The sequence below is a fragment of the Gossypium hirsutum genome, chromosome D02 (assembly GCF_007990345.1).
Source record: "Gossypium hirsutum isolate 1008001.06 chromosome D02, Gossypium_hirsutum_v2.1, whole genome shotgun sequence".
Taxonomy (NCBI): Eukaryota; Viridiplantae; Streptophyta; class Magnoliopsida; order Malvales; family Malvaceae; genus Gossypium; species Gossypium hirsutum.
This window is the reverse complement of record NC_053438.1, coordinates 46,828,930-46,852,077: the sequence shown is the minus strand read 5'-3', so window position 1 is coordinate 46,852,077 and position 23,148 is coordinate 46,828,930.

Below are 23,148 nucleotides of genomic sequence, written 5' to 3'. Positions count from 1 at the left end.
TATCTAGTGTGTTGAAAACTCTCATTAGGTGTCACAGGCCATAAAAAAGAAATTATTCTTCGTGACGTAGTGAATTATCATTGGAACGAGCCATATTTATTCAAGGTATGCAATGACAACTCATTCGACATTGTGTTCAGGAAAAGGAGATGCTTTCAATCCTAAAGCATTATCATGATGCTCCTTATGGATGTCATTTTGGTGGTATAAGAACTGCGGCTAAAGTTATCCAATTAGGATTCTACTAGCTGACATTATTCAAAGACGCCTATAATTTTGTGAATCAATGCGATAGGTGTCAGTGCATTAGTTATATATCCCAACGTAATGAAATTGTGCAGTAGCCAATTATAGATGTTGAATTATTCAATATTTGGGGTGGGACCATTTTCGAGTTCATTTGGAAATCTTTATATATGAGTAGCTGTTGACTATGTCTTGAAGTGGGTTGAAGCTGTTGCAGTCCCAAAGAATGATGCAAAGACAGTGCTAAAATTTTTTCACAAGCATATACTCACTCGCTTGGGCAGATAAAAGGTTTTTATTAGTGATCAGGGTACACACTTTCATTGCAACCAAGTGGAACCCGCACGGAAGAGATATGGAATTAATCATAGAATGGCTACTACATATCATCCGCAAACCAATAGACAAGTCGAAGTTTCGGATCGAAAAATTAAGAACATTCTTGAGAAGGTTGTAAACCATTTAAGGAAAGATTGGTCTTTTCGATTGGATGACGCCTTATGGGCATTGCAGTAGTATACAAAACCCCATTAGGGATGTCAGCATATCAATTGGATTTTTGGGAAAGCATGTCACTTGTAAGTCGAACTGAAACACAATTGTAACCCAAGTTTGGCTTCAATTCTTTGATGAATGGATTAGGTTACATTAGTAATGGATAACTGCTATCATTCCTTAAATCTTGAATGAATATTCTTTTTACAACTGCTTACATATGTATTTATAGTTATAAATTAGAGACACTCTAAAGTGGGTGTAGTATGGAATGTTAAAGAGGGAACACTCCAATACTACCGTTAAAAAAATCATTCTGGCCAAAGGTTGTCGCTGCATGAGTGTGTGTCGGCGTAATTACGTACTCCCTAGGGGTTTGTTGCACTCCATCGTTACTTTTCAGGGACAAGGGTACAATAATGCAACGATATCCCTTATTCTGAAAAAAATGTATATATATAATATATAAATACTTAGTATTTTACATTAAATGCTATAATGGTAGATAGAATTTAGGGTTTGAAGCATGATGCTAGCATTGATGAAGTTGAAACCTTATTCATTCATGCTTATGAATTGTCGATGCAATATTCTTTCATTTGAATGTGATTAATCCATTGGGAATTGAGAGGGTTTAAGCTGCTAGAATGATCATTTGCCTTAGTAAAAATTTCTTTAGCCTTGCTAGTTTCTATTATACTTGAGGACAAGTAAAAACACAAGTTTGGGGGTGTGATAGCACTAGAAAGAACATAGGTTTTCCCCCTTACTTATTGGTTAAATTGTTCCCATTTAGTTATCCTTAGCATATATTTTAGCATTTTCACTTTAGTAAATTGCTTTTTATAACTCAGTGAATCCTAACCTATTTTATCCTTAGTTTTGCTATCTTATTGCATTCATGTCATTGCATGAGTTAATTCCAGATTGCGTCCAGAATTGTCACCGTACCTGATAGTTGTCTAGATAAGAACTAAAATTGCGTGAGCTATCGAGTCTGGTATACCAACTTGTACGTACAAGAATAGAATAATTCTGAAGAAAGGACACCTATACTATTGGATGAGGACATAAAAGGTGACGTGAGAAGAAAATGAGAGCTTTTTTTTTCTGATCATCATCTTCATCATCCTACCTTAAAGCTTACGACCATGGCAGGTTAAGCCTCTCAGGGGTGAGCCAACGTGAAAACCAGATGCAGACTAGCTTCTAACGAGGAGACCTAAGCGTGAGATAAGAGGGAATGAAGAGATTCAGTCGAGTTGTCTAGGAATAGAATTCTCTACTTTCTTATTTCTTTTTAAATGCTGGTGATTACTCTCTCTTTTCTGTTTGTATGGAAGTACACATGAATTCTTGGTGAATTGTTATCTTATTCAATCTTGCTTTTATTGTTTAATCTTGGGGTTTAAAAGTTTTTTAACACAGAAGTGTTATTGCAGTCACTGACACTGGAAAATGCAGTGATAGTTTGAGCCAACAAGCATTACAATAGAAGTTGAGTGAGTATAAGAGGAATTTAGTCCACTTGTTCTTAATAGTGTCATATTGCCATCATTAGAAGGTGGGGTTAGTATGCATGTTTAAGTCTCAGATTAAATAGAGGAGTGACATTGGGTAAGATATACATTGAATTTTATTGCCTCGACAATCACCTATCTTTTTATACCTTGTGAGCACTTAGTATTCTGCTGAAGATTCATGTTATGGATCCCAGTTTGTCACTATCATCTTATATTTTATTGTTTTCAAGTTATTGCATGCACAAGTATTCTCACAATTTATCTCGTTTCTATCTAGTTATTGCTCGACATTAATAGACAAAAGGCTACCATCCCTGTGGGATCGATATCTGACAGACTCACATCTTTCTACTATACTTGCATCGACAGTGTGTGCTTGCACATTATTATTGTGACGTTAAACAACCGATCAGTGACAGATCTGAACAACACTTCCATAACATAGATACATGGAAAATATCATGGATTCACTCAAATTCTGGCGGCAACTTTAATCTGTTTCTCTTTAATCTGTTGAGACAAAGTTGGCTTCACTTGAAGTTTAGCTAACAACCACCATCACTGTCTAAACTCAAGCACGCAAACAAAGCTTACAAGTTCGTCATCGACTTTCTACTCAAAGCGTCAGCAACAACATTCGCCTTGCCATGATGATACTCTATCACAAAATCATAATCTTTAAAAGTTCAATCTAACGCCTTTGCCTTAAATTCAACTCCTTTTGGGTGAAGAGGTACTTAAGGCTCTTATAATCTGTATAAATTTCAACATTTCTTTCTATTTTCTTCTTAGTTCACGATTGGTTTTAGAAAGATAGAGGAGTAGCATTTTTTTATTCTTTCGTTTAGTCTATATTGTTCCAACAAAGTAAAGTGTTTTCTAACATTAAATTATTATTTTAAACATTGAAACTTGATTTTTGATTTTTTTTCTCTATTTTTCTTTAATATTGACCATTTTTCAAATTAATGAGAGAAAGTTTGATTCCTTTATTTCTTGTTGCTTTTGAACATAAATATGGTTAAGTATGAGTTCATAATGGAGTGTGATAACTAAGAATCAAATTAGAATGAAGTTTGGTTAAGGTTTTCTTAAGATGCCATTGTTGAGTACTTAAGGTGCGTTAGAGAAAGAAAGTGTTTGATTTAGTGTTTTTGGTTAATTTGGAGTAATTTGGAGGTCTTATTAACGATTCTAAGATTTGATTTCAATTTCAGACAATTTTCATTAGAATTATTTAGTGTTAAAGGCTTAGAGCTTTAGATTGTCAATTTTTGCTAAAAATGCATCTCATGTTTAGTTTTAGGTGATTTTCTACTTAATTATGTTTTTCTAATTATGTTTTATAAGTTTCAATTCTTATTTGTAGCAAAAGATGTGGCCAAGTCCTCAAAGGCTAAAGGGAAAGAAAAAGTTACTATGGCTTTATGGATATTGATTTGTGCTAGATTAATTCAATTTCATAGTATAAGTTTATTAAGTGATATAGCTAAGGTTATCACTATTGTTGTTATGGTTGAACAATATGTATTTAAATATTATCCTTTATCCATGATTTAATTATGAATGAAATGATACTATGTGAATGTGTAATCATATTGTGGAATGGATAAATCAATGATATGTTTAAATTATATGTGATGATTCATGATGAGTAATGATAATAATCAATGTTCTTGAGACATGTCTTAACACTAAATTCCCTATTAAATAATATTGGAAATAGTTCAGATATAATTAGCATGCCATAGAATTTGACTTTTATTATAGGAAACATTTGGCACTTGTATGAGTTTTACTGGGAACTTGTGTGCTTATTTACATATTGAGACTTGTTCGTGTTATTGTGGCATGTTAAGGGAACGTGTTTACACATTAGAGATTTTACGTCTATTTGGTGCTTATGCTCATCATTGTAGAGTGTAAGTGCTTAATTCGTGTATCCATTCTTGATTCCATATTTGGTTAAGAGGGGTTGTAAATTTAATATAAATTTTGGTTAAAAAGATTATATGGATGTGTGAATTATGAAAGGTTGTATAAATATGAAGCTATGATGACATTATGAAGTGAACATATTAATATGGTTTCAATTTGAGGGGTTGTCTTAAGCGACTATTAACAAAATTTTTCAGATGTTGTTAAATGTTAATATATTAGTGAAGCATGTATAATTGATCAATAACATGTTGTTAATCAAAATACTGTGTTACTTAATATTTTTATATTATGCTTTTGGTTATGTTAGCACCACTAAGCTTTTCAATGCTCGGCGTGTGGATTGTTTGTTTCTATGCATAGGTATTTTGTGATCTCCCAAGATTTTGTCGTGTTTCCTCGACATCCAGAGGCTCATTCCTCAACTCTTTACTAGAGTTCTTGATGTCTCTTTGATGTTTTAGTAATAAGTAGCATGTACCTAGCTCCTTGGGTAACTTTCATGTCTTCACATATTGAATTTTGAGTACTTTTTGTTATGGTTTAATGATAGCTTAAGTGTTGCAATTTACTTTCCAAATGGAATTTTGATCTAATATGTTATATGTCATAAAATTACATGTTTTGAATTAGTTATGACATATTAAATGTGTATGGAATAGTTTGGTTACATGAAGAGCATGTTTAGCTGCATTTAGAAGGCCAATGGCATGATACTAAATATATTTTTTCTACATTTCTGGGCTTGTCTCTAGAGACATCAAGAACATGTCTTGATACCTCAAGAACAAAAACTTGAAATTCTTGGATTTCTAGGTACATGGAGTCCTTGTCTCGAGACATAAAACATCAAAGCCAAATTAGTGATCCTTTAGCTTAGGGTCTCAAGACATAAGGCTTTGTCTTGAGACATAGGGGTCAATGTCTTGAGACATAGTCCCATTGTCTTAAGTGTAATGCCATAAAATTTAAATTTTTAATTGTGGAATTTTGTAGTAATTAAGTCTCTGTGTTTGTGGTTATGTGCTCTATTTATATGTTTGAGGTTAAGTGTTTGAGTCATGTCTTAAGAAAGTTTTTGATATTTTATTCTAAACTAACTTCTATCATTGACTTATTGGCTTAAGTTCAATTCTGTGTAAATTTGTGTCAAGAATGAGTTTGCTGGTTTAATGGTTAAGTATTTGTTCCCTTACTAGTCTTGTGTTCGAGTCACGATGTACTTGGTATGTAAATATTTTTGTTAATTGTCAGAATTCTGATCGGTAGTTTTAAAACAGTAATTAAACGTTCTTCTTTCCTTCCTCTTTTCATTTACTTTCTTTTTCCTTTTGTTCTTTTATTTTTCTTCTCTTCTTTTTTGTTTCCTCTTCGATGTCGGCTTAGATTCATACTTATTATTTGCTACTATTATCGGGTAAGTTTGTTTCCGTTAATTTTGTTAGTTTGGTTGTTCAATTTCTAAAACCATTGTTGATTGTTGGCACAATGGCAAAAAAATTGACTTCTTGCTTAAACTGTACGAATCCTTTGTTTATAAGTTCGATTATTGTTCTTTAAGAGAGGGTATCGAAGATAACAATCCCTCTAATTTCCTAGATTTGTGATTGCGGTGGTGCGGAGGTAATTACTACGCGATTTAGGATTTTCTTGTGTCAAAAGGTTTCGACAGGGTTGGTTGTGTGATAATCTTAGTGTTGTTTCGACTTATCGCTTAATTGCTTATGGATTGTTTGTTTTAGGTATTAGGAATCTTCTATGTTATTCTAGCTTCGAAATTTCTTCAGGTACGTACCGAAAACCCAAGTTTTTAAGAATACGGGATGTCAAAAAAAATGGTTGTTGACGCCACACGACCGTGTGCCAGGGCATGTGGTGGCCCATGTAACTCACTCTTCACCAAGTAAGAGCCACACAAGCAAGGGACACAAGTGTGTGTTTAGACCGTGTATGGCCTTAATAGTGCAGGATTCAAAAAGACCAAGGAGACGGGCGTGTGTCCAGGCCGTGTAGCTCACTATTTCCAAAATAATTATCGCACAGGCAGAGGACACGACTGTGTGAGACACACGGGCAAGCACACAAGCATGTCCAGGCTATGTGGGGCCACATGGGCCAGTTACTTAGGTCGTGTGAGACCACACTAGTGTGTGGGCCAGCTTACGAAATTTTGCCATATCCCAAGCATCGCTCGAACTGAATACAAGCCTTCTATGAGGCCGTTTGAATTGAATTAAACTATATAAACTAATATTCTGTGATCTGAACCCTGAGTATTGATTATCGGCATGTATTATGTTTGATTAATGTTAATGTAATTGATTTAATGTATTCAAGTATGAGCGGTATTTGAGTATTCACATAAAAATATATATTAACTCTCATGTGGAGTCTACATATACATCGGGTTGGAATTGAATTAGGAGGAAGTATTCTGTTTTGAAACAGTGGATAACTCACTGGTATATGTTTTCTGATCTAGCAGCTAGACTGCATTCTCTAAAACATGCCAGACCGACACTATGTGGTGTGTAGGGCTGGAAAAGTAATAAATACCCTATTTGGTGTGTTGGGTGGGTCGGAGATAGTGTGTACCGGCTGGTTTTAAGTAATTGCATTTGTTCTGTTCTGTTCTACAACTGACTACAGTATGAATTTTTATATGTCTATGATTTTGATCTGTAATCGAATGAAGTGTTTCGTGATTCTGAATCAACATCTACACTTGGATATCTTAGTTTTACCAGTACCCTATTGAATATGTAAATTGTTGGTTCCTTTCTGATATATTAATTCAATTATTGTTGAATGGATTTCAAGTAAATCATAAGCTTGAACGAGTCTGTGGATGGAGAGCTCGGTTATGCGTTTTACACCATTTAGTATTATTAATAATGTTAGTGGTTTCATTGTTTCAGTTAGTTGGATGATAATCACGAAGTACTAGTTTATCTTTATTAAAACTTTATATGACTTTAAAGGAGTTTCAATATAACTTGTAGAGTGTGTTTTGATTGTCATTCATTGTAACTCTCTAGGCTTGGCCTTGTCGTCTAGGTCGGTTATGGGGTATTACATTGAGACTTCAAATTTCAAAACAAAAATAGAGATACAAACGAGGCATGTCTTGAGACATGGCTTCAGTCTCTCGAGACATTGCCTTGCATTTTTTTAGTTTGACCCATGATTCGTAACTTGGTCCCAATTTTTAATGTCATTGCCCCTACTTTATTGTATAAGGGTTTGTTTAAGTCTATTTCACATGCATCGCTTAATATATTTATAGCTTTGATCATTATATTAAATGTTTGTTTGAGTTGCTATGACAACAAATGTGGTGTCTTGCATCCAGATCCTCTGATTTGGTTGGATGTAGAGTATCACATTCTTTTTTGGTTGTTTCCAAGTTAGATGGACTTATGGTTTCCTTGTTTTGTTTGGACTTAGGGCTATACCTATGTTTCTTCATGAAAGAAATTATCTTTTGGAAATTTAGTTATTAGTTATTAAATTTCAAAATATTGTTAGTTATTAGTTTGTTTGTACCATGTTAAAAAAGAATAAAAAATCGAAAAAAAAAGTTAAATCATGTTTCTAACATTAATCAAATACAATAATCAACATTCAAAATCAAAAGCTATTAGTTTTCAAAGAATTTAAAAGCGCAAAAGTTGTCTTCTTTTTTCCTTTTTTTCCAACAACAAAAGTTATTTATTCGGATGCAATTATAAAGTTATGTTCTTTTTAATATTTTAGCTTTAAAATTGTGGTCCATGAATTTATGCTACCTTAGTTTCTCCGAGGCAGCTTACTGAGGCCAAAAACTTAGTTCTTCAACGATCATCATCATCGATAATAATAATAATAATAATTAATAATAGTTGTGGTTGTTGCTCTCTTCGCAATTTTTAAAATTTTAAATTTAAGTATCTATTTTTATTTTACTCTTAATTGATTTTTTATTTGACAAAAAACTAGTTAATTGATAAATAAATAATAGTGTAATTTTTTTAACTAGTATAATAACACATGTAGTCTTTAATACTTACATATTCTATTAATCTAGTTTTAATTTTAAAAAATTTAATTCCTTCATATTTACAAATTTTATCAATTTGATCATCAACCTTCTTAACCAAAACTTTCAACTTTTAAAATAGAGACATTTCAAGTCTATAAATTTATGAAACCCAAAAAGTTTAATTTTTTTAAGTTAAGTTAAAATAAAAATCACATGTTTAGTTTACTTTTTACTTTTTTTTTTATTTTATTAAATATATTTATATAATTATCTTTTTTATTTTACTTGTGGAAATACTAAACTCAATAATAATCTTTAATTTAGTACTTGTATTTTTTTATCTCAAATCTAATATTCAAAACCATAAATGAAAATAAATTTTATAATAAGTTCACATTTACGCAAAATTTAAATTAAGATTAATTGCATTGGAATAGAAAACTTGATCATCTTAATTTTATGTTTTGTGTAGTGGAAACATTATAACTAATTACCTTTAATGATTTATTGATTATGTTTATTATTATAATTTGCTCTTGAATAGTTTTAGATTAGAAAATCTTAATGGACAAAAATATGTACATGCATGCATTCCGTAGTAAGAGATATTATTGAAAAGTTGAGTGGTAGAGAAATGGACATGGTATTATGTGATGCCAAATATTTATACTACAAGTTGTTATATTTGCACAATTTGAAAAATTTTTGTTTTGTTTGTTTGGGTTTTTACAAATTAATAGATATGGAATCTCACTATTTTAAAAGTTGAAAGCTTTGGTTAAGAAGCTTGAAGATCAAACTGATAGAATTTGTAAATGGAAAGGGTTAAATTTATTCAATTATTTAGAATTAGAATCAAATTGATAGAATATGTAAGTATTGAGGACTAAATGAGTTATTATACCATTTAGAAAAAAAGTTTTTCATTATCAATTTAACGGCGGGTGACTAAAATAGGAACAAATACAAAGTTTAGTGTCTAAATTGAAAATTTTAAAATTGAGTGACCAAAACAGGAACGCGAACATAGTTGGATGACTATTTGTATAGTTTACCCTTGTTTCTAATATGTGAATAGTTTATGTTACAAAAATAGTAATTCAATCGGATAGCTTGGAGATAGTTGAAGCTATACATGGTAGTGTCTCAAAGATGTCAAACTCTGCTCTGATTGGAAGGATACATTGCATATTGTCCCAAGAAAGTCAATGGACTTTACGATACATTCTTAGGGAGGAGAATCAAAGTGCTGATTATTTAGCCAAATTGGCTTTTGAAAGAAAGGAGGATTTATAACTGGTTGAGGCCCTTCCATAAGACGCTTTAGCATTTCTTAAAACAGACAAAGAAAATAATTTTTGTATCTCTCATTCTTTTCATGTAACTTAGTTCCGTAATGTTTTTCTTCCACCAAAAAAAAAAGTGTTTACTAACCAAGCTTTCTGAAATTGACCAAAAAATAACCTTTAAAAATGAAAAAAAAAAGAGGCTTCACTTAGTTTTAAGAAGCAAATATTATGTTTGTTTTTATTTTTTATTTTTTAAAATAAAAAATTAAAGAAAATTTGTTTGGTTAAAAATTCTGGAAATGATTTTTGAAAAATAAAAATAAGGTTGAGCATTCGGTCCAATTAAGTCGAAACAAGTGAAAATATTTCAAGTTAATCAAGTTGATGAGTCTTATTTTATCATTCTAACTTGATTTACATTTTTTAATAAATTCGAGTGAAATAAAACTCAAGCCGAGTCGAGCCGGATTGAATAAATTTATTTGAATTAAATTAAAATAAAAAATAAACTAATCATTTTAAGATTTTTTTACATCATGACTAAATTCCAAGTGAAGGAACATAAATACCATATATAGTTAAAAAATATTTTAAAATACAATAAATAGCAAAACAAAATAATTAATATGATAAATTTGATTTGATAATTTACTTATTTAATGCCTCAAATTTATCATTTTGTAATTTTTTTATAAAATATTATAATTTAGCATTTATATATATTATGATTTCTTAATATTTTAATATTTTAATTCTTATATATATTGATATAATTCTGGGAAAATATTTTATAAATATTTTAAATTTTTGAAGATTATTTTAAATTTGTTATATTTTTTAGAGGGACCAATTTGCACATTTTCAAAGCTATCAAGCACCCAAGGGATATTTACCTCAATTTTTTATTCGAGTTATTTGAAGTATTTGAGTTGTAAAATTCAACTTGACTCAAACTCGAGAAATCAAATTACTTATTCGAGTTGATTCAAGAAAAATGAAAAACTCAAAACTTAATTTTTTTTCTAAATCGAATTGAGTTTTGATCACCTCTAAATGAAAATATGTGAAAATTAAAAAGTATAAAAAGTATATTTTCATTATTCTCACTAAAAATATTCTGTAAAACTAAAAAATTTGAAACAAAGGCTTTAAAATTTAAATTTAATTAATGAATTGGTCATGGTTCAAGCTCTTTTAACCACAAAAATTATTATTTTTCAACCATTTTTAAATATCAAAATCTTCGAATCCATATAAATATAGTAATTTATATATTTTTTGTTTTTCTATTATAAGAAAATAGTTTACCCAACATGTTTTCATATTTTCATTAGTGGAAACAAATTATTATCATTATTATTATCATTTAAAAAACACTTTTTAATTTTTGAAAAATAGAAAATGAAACTATTCTTTGAAAATGAAAATGAAAATAGAAATTATTTTTAGAAACCAAACGGTTTTCATTTTCATTTTCTATTTTTAAAAAAAAAATGGAATTCGTGTTTGATAAATAAAAATAAAAATAAAAATGTGTCTACTAAAACATGCTATGTGCCTATTTCCTATAATGGAAACATGAGGAATAAATTTTTTTTAAAAAAAAAATTAAATTTGGACCAGAGTTCCAAATTTAATATATAAAAAACTATTGGAAAGAATATTTTTGTGTTGATATGAGTTTTAACTCAAGCTAATTCAGTTAAAATTAAAACATTTATTTTCATCATTTTTAATCTTATAAAATATATTTAGTAAAAATAACAAAAAAATATTTTTATTATTTTTTAAAATTATTCAATAAACTTAACTTTTTTGAATGATATTTAAGAAAAGAATATTCTAGAGCAATTCATAGAAGTCGAGGAACTCTTCCTATGGGACGAAATGATAAAAGAATACTTGGAAACAGATCTACAAAAGCTTCGTATAGGAATCCGAAAAGAAATGATTCAATTGATCAAGTTGTACAATGAGGATCATATCAATACGATTTTGCACATCTCGACCAATCTAATCTGTTTCGTTATTTTAAGTGGTTATTCTATTTTGAGAAATGAAGATCTTCTTATTCTTAACTCTTGGGTTCAAGGATTCTTATATAATTTAAGTGGCACAATAAAAGCTTTTTCTATTCTTTTATTAACAGATTTATATATAGGATTTCATTCGCCCCACAATTGGGAACTAATAATTGGCTCTATCTACAAAGATTTTGAATTTACTCATAATGATCAAATTATATCTAGTCTTAATTCTATCTTTCCAATCATTTTAAATAGATTTTTAAATATTGGATCTTTCGTTATTTAAATCGTATATCTCTGTCAGTTGTGAATGTTTTTGGACTAGAATTTTAATCTCTTATGTTTTGAAATAACATAAATTGATATTTGCAAAGCTCATAAAACTATTTTTTTTAAAAGTTAATTTTCCTCTATCAAAAATAATTTATTTTCCTAAGCAAAACCACTTGCAATAAAGAGAGCAATGACTGCGTAGGAGTCAGCTCTATGATTAACACAGAGCAAATATGAAAATAAAATTCCATTAAAAAATATATATTCCATCAAAAAAAATATATCTGAATCTCAATCATAAGGCAGAACATATTCAATATATCAGTTGGGACGATGATCTCAGCAAGGCAAAGCTAAGTTCATTGATGGAGTCTTATCAATGTTATATTGACTAATGCTTGGGTCATTGCTTCCCACTTGTAAAACTTCCTTTAGTAGAAATTATGGGATAATGTTTTATAACTGACGAGTGATTATAAAAACCATTACATTTATTACAATATATTTTATATATTATCATGTATCGCGTAAATTATAATATATATTATTGTCATAATATCAAATTTAGCTCTAAATGTTTATATTTTTGTATCAATTTGGCTCTTATTTTTTTTTAGCTAAATTTGACCTCTAACTTTTTAAAAAAATTCAAATTTGACCACCAACTTTTTGAAAAATAGTCGAAATAAATTTTCTTTAACGAGAATACTAACTAAAATATTAAATTTTTAAACACGACAGCCTACATGACAATCTATGTGCACTTCATGCTACTTTTTTTAAATTCTTTATAAGATTTTTATGTAACACCCTAAAACATATAGGGTTAGATGAAATAAATAACAAAGAAATGACTTAGGTTTAGTGGTTAAGTAGTTAGGACACTTTTTAGAAGTTTTAGTTTCTATTCATATCTTTTTCAATTTTTTTCTTTTCATTTTCAGCAAACTAGGTTGAAAATCACTCTAAAATAAATATTATTTAGAGTAAAAATGGAATACGAGTTATTCACATTTCATTTGATGGTCAGATGTGAATTGAAAGCTAGGCAGTGATAATTCTAAATATTCCCCAGGGGAAAATAAAGATGTCTCCTACGTTACCTAAAATATGCAGAAGTATCGACGTAATTTCATAGAGTCATTTGGTCTGAATACTACATGAGGAACATAAGCTAGATGACGGAACGGAAAGACCTAGGATGTAGAAGATCATAACATGAGTGATTCGACAGATTTGGATTCCTATATATCCACTCATGTGGTACTTCATTGTACAATATATATAAGAATTATACGATAATAATTATACGAATCCATCTGTATAGATATCATCATCTACATCCAAAAAACCGTATGCTTTGGAAGAAGCTTGTATAGTTTGGAAAGGGGTTTTGATTGAACAATCAAAAAGAAGAATCTACTTCAACTAATATGCCCTTAGGCATGGCCATACATAACATAGAAATCACACTTTGAAGGGGTGAACAATTAGCTAGAGCAACGGGTGCTGTTGCGAAATAGATTGCAAAGGAGAGGAAATCGACCATATTAAAATTACCTTATGGGGAGGTCCCAATGGTTAGACACACCAACTCCCTCTAAATTACTCATGTTTGAGCCAACAAATTCCCATTTCCCTTTTTTTTTTTCAACAGCAGGGTAAATTGCCATCCAGCCCCCTTAAAGTTTGAAAACCTTAGGTATATAACCTCTTTTCCTAATTACAATTGAGTTATTTCTTTCTTTTCCAAATCAAACTAAAATTTTGTTTTTATTCACCCTATTTCTTCTACCTTTTCCAGTTCATCTTCTTTTTTACAAATATTTTCTCTTCATTGCTGTGAATTGATATTGCTTATTCCGAATTTATGCCAACTTTTGTTAACTTGTTTTCATACCAGAATCATAATCGTCGTTAGAAACCCCCAATCTTTGCCAAGAAGCAGTAAGTACACATCAAATATCAAAGTTTGATCTTGAATCTTTATAGATTTTCTAGCTAACGACAATCTTGCAATCGATTAAACGATCTTTCTCGATCTTTCATCAAAGCTTTCAACAATCTTGACAGATCTTGAAATTTGTTATTAATTCTTGCGTAAATGTTATTTGAAGGACCTGTTTTAAGTACCTCGGATCAGATTTGAATGTGAGGAACATCGCTCGAGCTTCTGGTGATAGGTGTGTGTTATTTTATAAGCGAATCGGGGCAAACTGTGACTTGGATTATGGCTACACAGGCGTGTGGACCACACGGTCGTCTCACATGGCCATGTCCCCCCTAAAACCCTAGGATATTTGATGCTCACATGACTTAGAACCCTCCACACAGCCTGCCACACGCTCGTGTCTCCCTTATACCTTGATTTTACAATTTTCACACAGTCTTAGTCTATTATATGGCCTGACCACATGGCCGTGTAACCCCTCTATACGGTCTATTGCATCCTACATGACTTGAGAACATGGCTGTGTGCCCCATATTATTCAAATTTTACAGTTTTGCCAAGAATTTTATGTTTTGTTCAATTTAGTCCCTAAATGGTTCCCGAACTATTTTTAGTATTTTATTTTATTCAATTGAGTCCCTAATGATATGAATAATGTTACAATTCATACTCTGATTGACTGAATTATTAATACATTACTGCATGCATGAATTGTAAATAATGTATATATATGTCTATCGTATTTGTAATTGTGATTAAACGTACAACATGCCTTATTCTTACCGTTAATACGAATCAATGATAAGCATGTTTTGTTGTTGTAGTGATTAAATAAGAGCATATTTATCACTGCCACATTGTTCTGTTGAAAGCACATTATTCATTTACGCTTTATCTGTTATAAGCATGCCATATTGCATTGCATAGGGATGGACATTTTGAAAAGATGAAAGTTCTGGCAGATCGATAATCTACAACTTTGGTGGTTTACCACAAACTATCCGACAAATTTTATTTGCAATCATATTGTGTATTCACAACCATTTGGCACCGTATTAACTTGAAACATTGGTGGTTCACCCACCCATCTAGCAGCTCTTATATGTAAATATGTTTTGCATTCACAACTATCTAGTAGCGTATTAACTTGCAACTTATGTGGTTTACCCAGAACTCAGTGTGTAGGGATGAGCGAGTTCTAGGGAACTCTTACTCTGGTGTGTAGTAGTAGGGTAGGATCTTTTTTGATAAACTGTGTTGCATTCACAAAATAAGTACAAACAATTCTGAGATTTTTGAGATGGTATAAATGTATATGCAGATGTATATGTGTATTATGTTGATATGATATTCAAATATTTTGAAATCGCTATTGTGAATCATTCTAGGTGATGTGATTTTGTATGTTAGTCAGTTATACTGGTTTTCTTGTGATGTAACTTACACTAAGCTTCATAGCTCACTCCTTTTTAATTTTCATCCTTTCAGATAACCTACCAGGTTAGGATGCGGACATGACATCTGGAGTGTCTTGGCTCGATTTTTAATTATAAAATTATTTTAGGCTTATGATTTAATTTATTTTATTATTTAAGAACTGTAATATTTTATTTTGAACTATGACATGAGACATAGGATTTGGGTTTTATTTTACTACCTGCATGACATTTAATTTGATTTTAGGATATCGAAATATGAATATTAATTAATTATGCATGAACTTCGGTTTTTATTAAAAATACAAAGTATTATTACTTTTCTAATGCTAAATTATGATTAAGAATTTTGAACAATAAATAAGTCGGTAATTATCTAAGTTTTCTACTAAACTAATCAAATGTTTTAAAATGACTATTGTAGAAAATTTCGATAGCTTACTGGGTCATTTCAGTGGCTAATGTAATCTTCTGACTTCAGGCCTAACGTCTAGGTTGGGTTGGGGATGTTACATTTTATATATATTATTTTCATTTTTATTTTCTTTATCATTTTTGAATTATTTGTTAACATGAAATATAAGACAAATGATGTTATATTAGCATGACGTGAACATGAACTGCATGGGAGTTGCCAAGCCAACAATGTTAGTCATATTTCCATTAAGAAAAGGAATTTGACTCTTTTTTGAAAGGTTAAGGGCTAAATTTAGCTCAAAAAAATATAAGGGTCAAATTGACAAAAAATGTAAATGTTGAGAGCTAAATTTATCATTATACCTATATTATTTGATTATATAATTTCTTATGATCTACGTAGTATATTTCTTAACAAAACAGTTCTCATAAAATTTTTGGGTTGTTTCATAAACATTACTCAATTACCATGTTTATTTCATATTTTGTAATATATTATGTTACTAGGGAAAAAGTTAGAAAATTTGTTTGAGGATCGAAATTAAATTGTATATTTTTACGATAGTAAAAGTTGAATTTCATCATTTTAGTAGTCTATATTTTTATAATTTTTAAAGGGTTAAATCAAATTTATAACATTTTGGGGGGGCAAAGTATAATTTTATCATTACTAATTTAAAATTTTATTAATTATAATGGGGTCTAAATGAAAAAAATTTATTTTAGGGGTTTGGGCCTGCCAACCATTGTGTGTAACACAAATTACAATAAAGATAATATTTAATGCATTGCTAGTGTACAAATTTCATACACTGTCAATAAATAATATTAAAACATTTCATCATTGTATAAAATAAAAATAGTAAATGATTTATAAATAAATATTGAAAATTTTATTTAAACATAATTAAAAATTAATTATAAGTTTCTCATTGTATATCGATAATACTGATATAACTTCTTATATTAGACTAGTTTAAAATTCTAGATATATATAGAATAAAAGACAACTCGATTCAATTTAAAGCGATTCAATTTAAAGCTACAATCTTGATACATTATTTGTCACTGTTTAAATATCTTCGATAAAAACCCTACCAGGAGAGGAAACTCCATAAAAATTGCAGTCATCATCACCGATAATTAGAGATGATAATGGGCCGAGCCGGGCCCTGACAAAAATTTTAGGCCCATTTTCTAGGCCCAGCTCGGCCTGGCCCATATTAAATTTTACAACACCAAAAAATTATATATTTAATATATATTTGATTAAAAATAAAAAAATATATATTTAATATATAATTCAGGCCGGGCCCGGGCTAAAAAATTTTTACCTGAAGCCCGACCCGTTTTCTAAACGGGCCACATTTTTTTACCCAAACCCATATTTCGGGCCTATATTTTTACCTGAACCCTTTCATTTTTCAGGCGAGCTGTCAGGCCGGGCCAAGAAGCCCAACCCATGATCACCCCTACCCATAATAAAGTATTAACATCCAAACCACGTTGACCAAAATAGTTGGGAACAGATGGCAATGACGAAGAAATCTCAATATTTTCTAACTTCATAGAAATTCAATTTAAAGATAAATAGTGAATTTATTCTTTTCTGTACCTCTTAAACACCAAGATTCTAGAGAACCTTAAAATCAAATAATTTTTTTTTCTGTAATAATCATAGAATGAAATAAAAATTAATTTTTAATTATGTTTAAATAAAAATTTTAATATTTTGATATAAATCTTTTACTGTATTTTATTTTAAACAGTGATGAAGTGTCTTAATATTATTTATTAACAGTACATGAAATTCATATATTTATCGTGCATCAAATATTATCTCCTCACAATATATTACCTAATTACACTTTTTTTTACTACTTACATAGTATATAATAGAATAGCAAAAATCTTCATAAGGTTTTAAGGTTATTTAGAAAAAACATTATCTCATTATAATATTTATTATATATATTATAATATATTGTGTAACAAGAATTATAATATATATTATCCTATTGTATCATTTCTTACAACCTACATAATATGTTTTCTAATTCAACAAGTCTCGTAATATTACAAAAAAGTTATCCCATTAGAGTATCTTTTACATGTTTGCGAATAAATTGTTGGGCAAAATATCAAAAAAAGTCAATTTTTTTTAAATTTACTGAAATAGGCCCGATATTTATTATTTATCGGAATGGGCCCTTTTCCCCTAAATCGCATCCACGTCAGCGCGATGTCAGGGGACGCGTTAGCAAATCGTGTCCACGTCAGCGCGGTTTGATGACGTGGCAACAAATCGCATCCACGTAAGTGCGGTTTGTGTCCACATCAGCAAAGCGCGCTGGTGTGGACGCGATTTGCTGCCACGTAGCGCACCCCTGGGGACGCAATTTCGCCGTGTTTCCCAGGTTAGGATTTTTAGAGTTTTTAGGATTTTTAGGATTTTTGGAGAAAAAAGTAAACAAATAAGGGATTAGGGTTTAGGGTTTCATAATTAAATTAATTAAAATTTATTCAAAATTGGATTACGTTTCGTTGTTTATGGGTTTTTAAGATAAAATCAAAGCAGGATGATTTATCAGAAGGATTTTTGAAGTCACGCCCACGTGTACGCACTTTTGCTACAGTAGGTCCTGGAAAAATAATTTCGAGTTGACGTTTCTGAGTAAATAGTTTAAAAAATGCTTCAAGCAGGATGCTTTATGAGAATAATTTGTGAAATAGCGCCGTCGTGGATGCGCTTTTGCTACAGTTGGTCCTGGAAGAAATAATTTTGAGTTGACGTTTCTGAGCAAATAGTTTAAAAAAACGCTTCAAGCAGGATGCTTTATGAGAAGAATTTGTAAAATCGTGCCCACGTGGACGTGCTTTTGCTATAGTAGGTCCTGAAAAAATAATTTCGAGTTGACGTTTCTAAGCAAATAGTATAAAAAAACGCTGTAAGCAGGATGCTATTTGAGAAGAATTTGTGAAATCGCGTCCTCGTGGAAGCACTTTTGCTACAGTAGGTCCTGGAAAAATAATTTTGACTTGACGTTTTTGAGCAAATAGTATAAAATCGCTTCTAGCAGGATGCTTTATGAGAAGAATTTGTGAAATCGCGCCCACATGGACACGTTTTTGCTACAGTATCATGTTTGGGCTGAGGCTATAAATGAGGCAAAAAATGTTCTTAGAATGCATAAGTCACAGTAGAAACAATTTAGAGAGGCTAAGAAGGTTAGAGTTTCAAATATGAGTGAACGTATTAGTGCTGTTATTTACTACGATAGTGAGGTTTGCCACACTGAGAATGGTGTTTTTTTGTCGGAGAATACGGTGCGACTGATTTGTAACCAGAACATAGATTTGATAGAACTTCGTAAAAGAATTAGGCGTAAAATTTTCAAAACGAAGCCAATGAAAGTTCTATCTATTACGTATCGATTATGTTCTTCTATTGATCAGGTGACATATGACTCGTTCGACATAAAAAGTGCTCGTAGCTTGGAGGCAATGGTGCAGACTCATCTTGCTAGTGGAGCACCTTATATTGAGTTATATGTACAATTTACATCGCCAAATGATGTACTTACGACCGGTGTTCGAGATGTATACACGACCCCTGGCTGACATTCGGTTAGCGGGTTACAAAACATGGAACAGCCCATGTTTGGTAGCGATGTTGAATGCACATCCCCCGCAAGACACTTTGTCGGTGGATGGGACATGTACGTCGATGGCTCGATGTTTGATGCTGGAAATACGTACTGGGGAATGACATCAAGTTCTAGTGGTTGGCAATCTACATCCAATTGGGGACATTATGAAATGCCCAGAAGAAGGGATGATATACTCTCTACGATGTCAACCGGTCAGGGGACCTTATACGCTGCAGATGATTATGGGTTAGAAGATGACTCCGATGTGGATCCACCTCGAGAGGCCGGGCCCTATGGTGCAGAAGTTGGCTTATTTTCTGAACCAGAGCCTATTCCAACAGAACTTGAAGATGCTGAAAGGAGTTCAGATGAAGAAGAAAATCCACGATTTAGAGCATACTCACCTCCAGCCCACATGCATAATGTCGATCTATCTGCAGATGATGCGTTAGAGTTTCCAGATCTACCACACCGGTTGCGTGATCGTACAAATTCAGGGCTAGATTCGGGTGAATTTGAAGTTGGTAATCAATTTAGCAACAATGATAGTTTTATTGGTGCTTTGAAATAACATAGCATCAAAAACGGTGTTAACTACCACGTCGTTAAATCCAAATCTGATAAGTTTGAGGCGAAGTGTACGGTGCAAGACGACACATGTTCATGGAAAATCTACGCCTCGTTAAGGAAAAGGATAGGGTTGTGGGAGATTAAAAAGTACAAAGGTCCACATACATGTACTGCAGGTACAGTATTGACGGTTTCTAAATAATACTTTTATTATGTAATGTTGCATTATTTAATGTACTCTGTTTATAGGTGTTTCACAAGATCATCCTAAGATGGATTCAGCTATGTTAGCTAGCTTGATACTGCCCACGGTAAAAGCAGATCTCAGGACTTCAGTGCGGGTGTTAATTGCCAATATTCGTAGCCAAATAGGGTACACGCCCTCTTACCACAAGGCTTGGATAGCTAAGCAAAAGGCATTGGAGAAGATGCATAGTGGGTAGGATGCCTCATATAATGAAATATGGTAGTGGTGTCAAGTGCTAGAGAGATACGTCCCAGGTGCTATCATAGACCTTGAAACAGAACATGCGTACTACAACGACCGATTGCTACGTGGATGCCAAGTGTTTAAATGCCTGTTTTGGACCTTTAAGCAATGCCGATACGCATTTTCATACTGCAAGTCGTTGGTACAAATTGGCGGTATCTTTATGTTTGGTAGGTATACTCATCGGCTATTGCTTGCAGTGGCACATGATGGCAGTGGGAGAATTCTTTCAATTGCATTTGCAATAACACTGGGGGAGTCGTTTGATGACTGGGATTTCTTTCTCTCTAGGTTAAGGAGACATGTGTGCCCCCAACCTGATATCTGTGTTATTTCAGATCGGGGCACCGGTATACTAGCTGCATTTGATTGACAGGGAAGCTTATGGCAGTGCACACACCATCGATATTACCTAAGACACGTTGCTTCCAACTACTACAGACAGTATCCATCTAAGAGCGAACGACGAAAAGTGACCAACATGGGTATTTAGTCTATATCTGTGTTATTTTGTTTGTCAATTTGAATTAGTTTTATTGGTAGACGTGGTATGTAATATTCGCTATGAACTTATATTAGCAGGGTATGAAATAAATAAAGACCGTTTTCAAGAGATGTTGGCAATTTTACGTTCAATTAACGGAGAAGGGGCGGACTACCTTTGTAACATACGTTTCGAATAGTGGGCACAAGCATACGACTGCGGCCTACGATATGGCCATATGATGTCAAACCTGGCTTAATGCATAAATTCTGTTCTTAAAGGAACGCGCCATCTACCGATAACATCGATTGTGCGAGAGACATATTTTCGTTTGGCGGCGCTATTTCAAAAGCGAGCAGCAAGTTATGCAGGCCAGATGCAGGAAGGCCATGTATGGTGCAGTAAGGTAGTTCAAGAAATTAACAAGGCCAAGGCGCGGGCAAACACCATGCACACAGTGTGTCACGATTGAGACAACTTATGGTTTCGCGTGACAGAGTTTGACAAACCGCACCAAGGTGTTGTTGGCGGGCAATATCGTGTACACTTACGAAATAGGACTTGCGACTGTGGGATGTTTGATGCACTTCGTTATCCATGTGCTCATGTTCTTGCAGCTTGCCAGAATCTCTGTCTGGATCTGATGAGCTATGTGGACGAAGTGTACAAATTAGAAAACATGTACAACGTCTGGAGACACGTTTTCCCACTGGTCCCAGATGAACGTAAGTGGCCGCCCGTATCTCTTGCTCCTATTAAGCTGTTACCAGATAGAGAATTACGTCGCAAACCAAAGGGTCAACCTTGCTCGACTAGAATACGTAACAATATGGATATCCGAGAAACAGCTAGTCAACAGAAGTTGTGTGGATGGTGTAGGAATCTAGGCCATACAAGTCGATCATGCCCTAATCGAAATAGTTGAATGTAATTGTAAAAAAATTATATTTTTCAATTATTAATTGATAATTGTATTAATTGTTAGTAAAATTATCAAATTATATCAAATTATTAATTGTTAGTACCGTCAAAACATTTTTCCAAATCTAACATTATGTGAATGTAAAATTATGAACTGATAATTGTATTAATGGTTAGTAAAATTATCAAATTATATTTAAGTTAAGGGTTAGGGTTTTTAAGTTAAGTGTTAGGGTTTTTTATTTAAGGGTTACGATTTAAAGTTAAGAGTTTAGGGTTTTTAATTTAAGGGTTACAAATTTTAAGTTAAGCGTTTAGGGTTTTAAAGTTAAGAGTTAGGGTTTTTAAGTTAAGGGTTTAGGATTTTTAATTTAAGGGTTTAGGGTTTTTAATTTAAGGGTTTAAGGTTTTAAAGTTAAGGGGTTAGGGTTTTTAAGTTAATTGTTTAGGGTTTTAAAGTTAAGAGTTTAGGCTTTTTAAGTTAAGGGTTTATGGTTTTTAATTTAAGGGTTTAAGGTTTTTAAGTTAAGGGGTTAGGATTTTTAAGTTAATGGTTAGGATTTTTAAGTTAATGATTTAGGGTTTTTAAGTTAAGTGTTAGGGTTTTTAAGTTAAGGGTTTAAGGTTTTTAATTTAAGGGTTTAGGGTTTTTAAGTTAAGGGGTTAGGGTTTTAAGTTAAGGGTTAGGGTTTTTAAGTTAAGGTTTAGGGTTTTTAAGTTAAGGGTTTAAGGTTTTTAAGTTAAAGATTTAAGATTTTTAAGTTAAGAGTTAGGGTTTTTAGGTTAAGGGTTTATGGTTTTTAAGTTAAGGGTTTAGGGTTTTTAATTTAAGGGTTAGGGTTTTTAAGTTAAGGGTTACGGTTAGGGTTTTTAGGTTAAGGGTTTAAGTTTTGTCAATTAAATTATATATTTAATTATAAATTATAAATTTATAAATTTTTAATAAATTAGTTTAGGGTGTTTAAGTAATAACTCAAAAAATTTTCTGTTTTATTACATCAAATAAGATCAAAATATTCAAAATATTTGTACAAATAAATTTAAATACAAAAATCAATGCCTGTTCCCGCCGGATTCAGTGCCACATGGCGGCCGTTGACGGTTACGCGCTGGATTCCTCTTTTGTCCAGCTTTCGGTGGATGTTGTGGTTCCTCCGGCGGGAATTCTGGTTCTTCCGGTAGGGCATCTGGTTGTCGGAGTTGGGACGATGAACCACCTTGATATAATAGTGAATGTGGATGTGTTTGCATCACCAACGGCGACGGTGTTTGAAACCCATACGGTGGTGAGGATTGGTAAAAAGAAGAGCTCGCCGATGGCCCCTTTTGCGATCCCTTGTGTGTCGCTGGCCTATACATTGACGGTCCACTCGGCGTAACAGGAAATTGGTCTGAATCGGGCCATTGGCTCCAACCT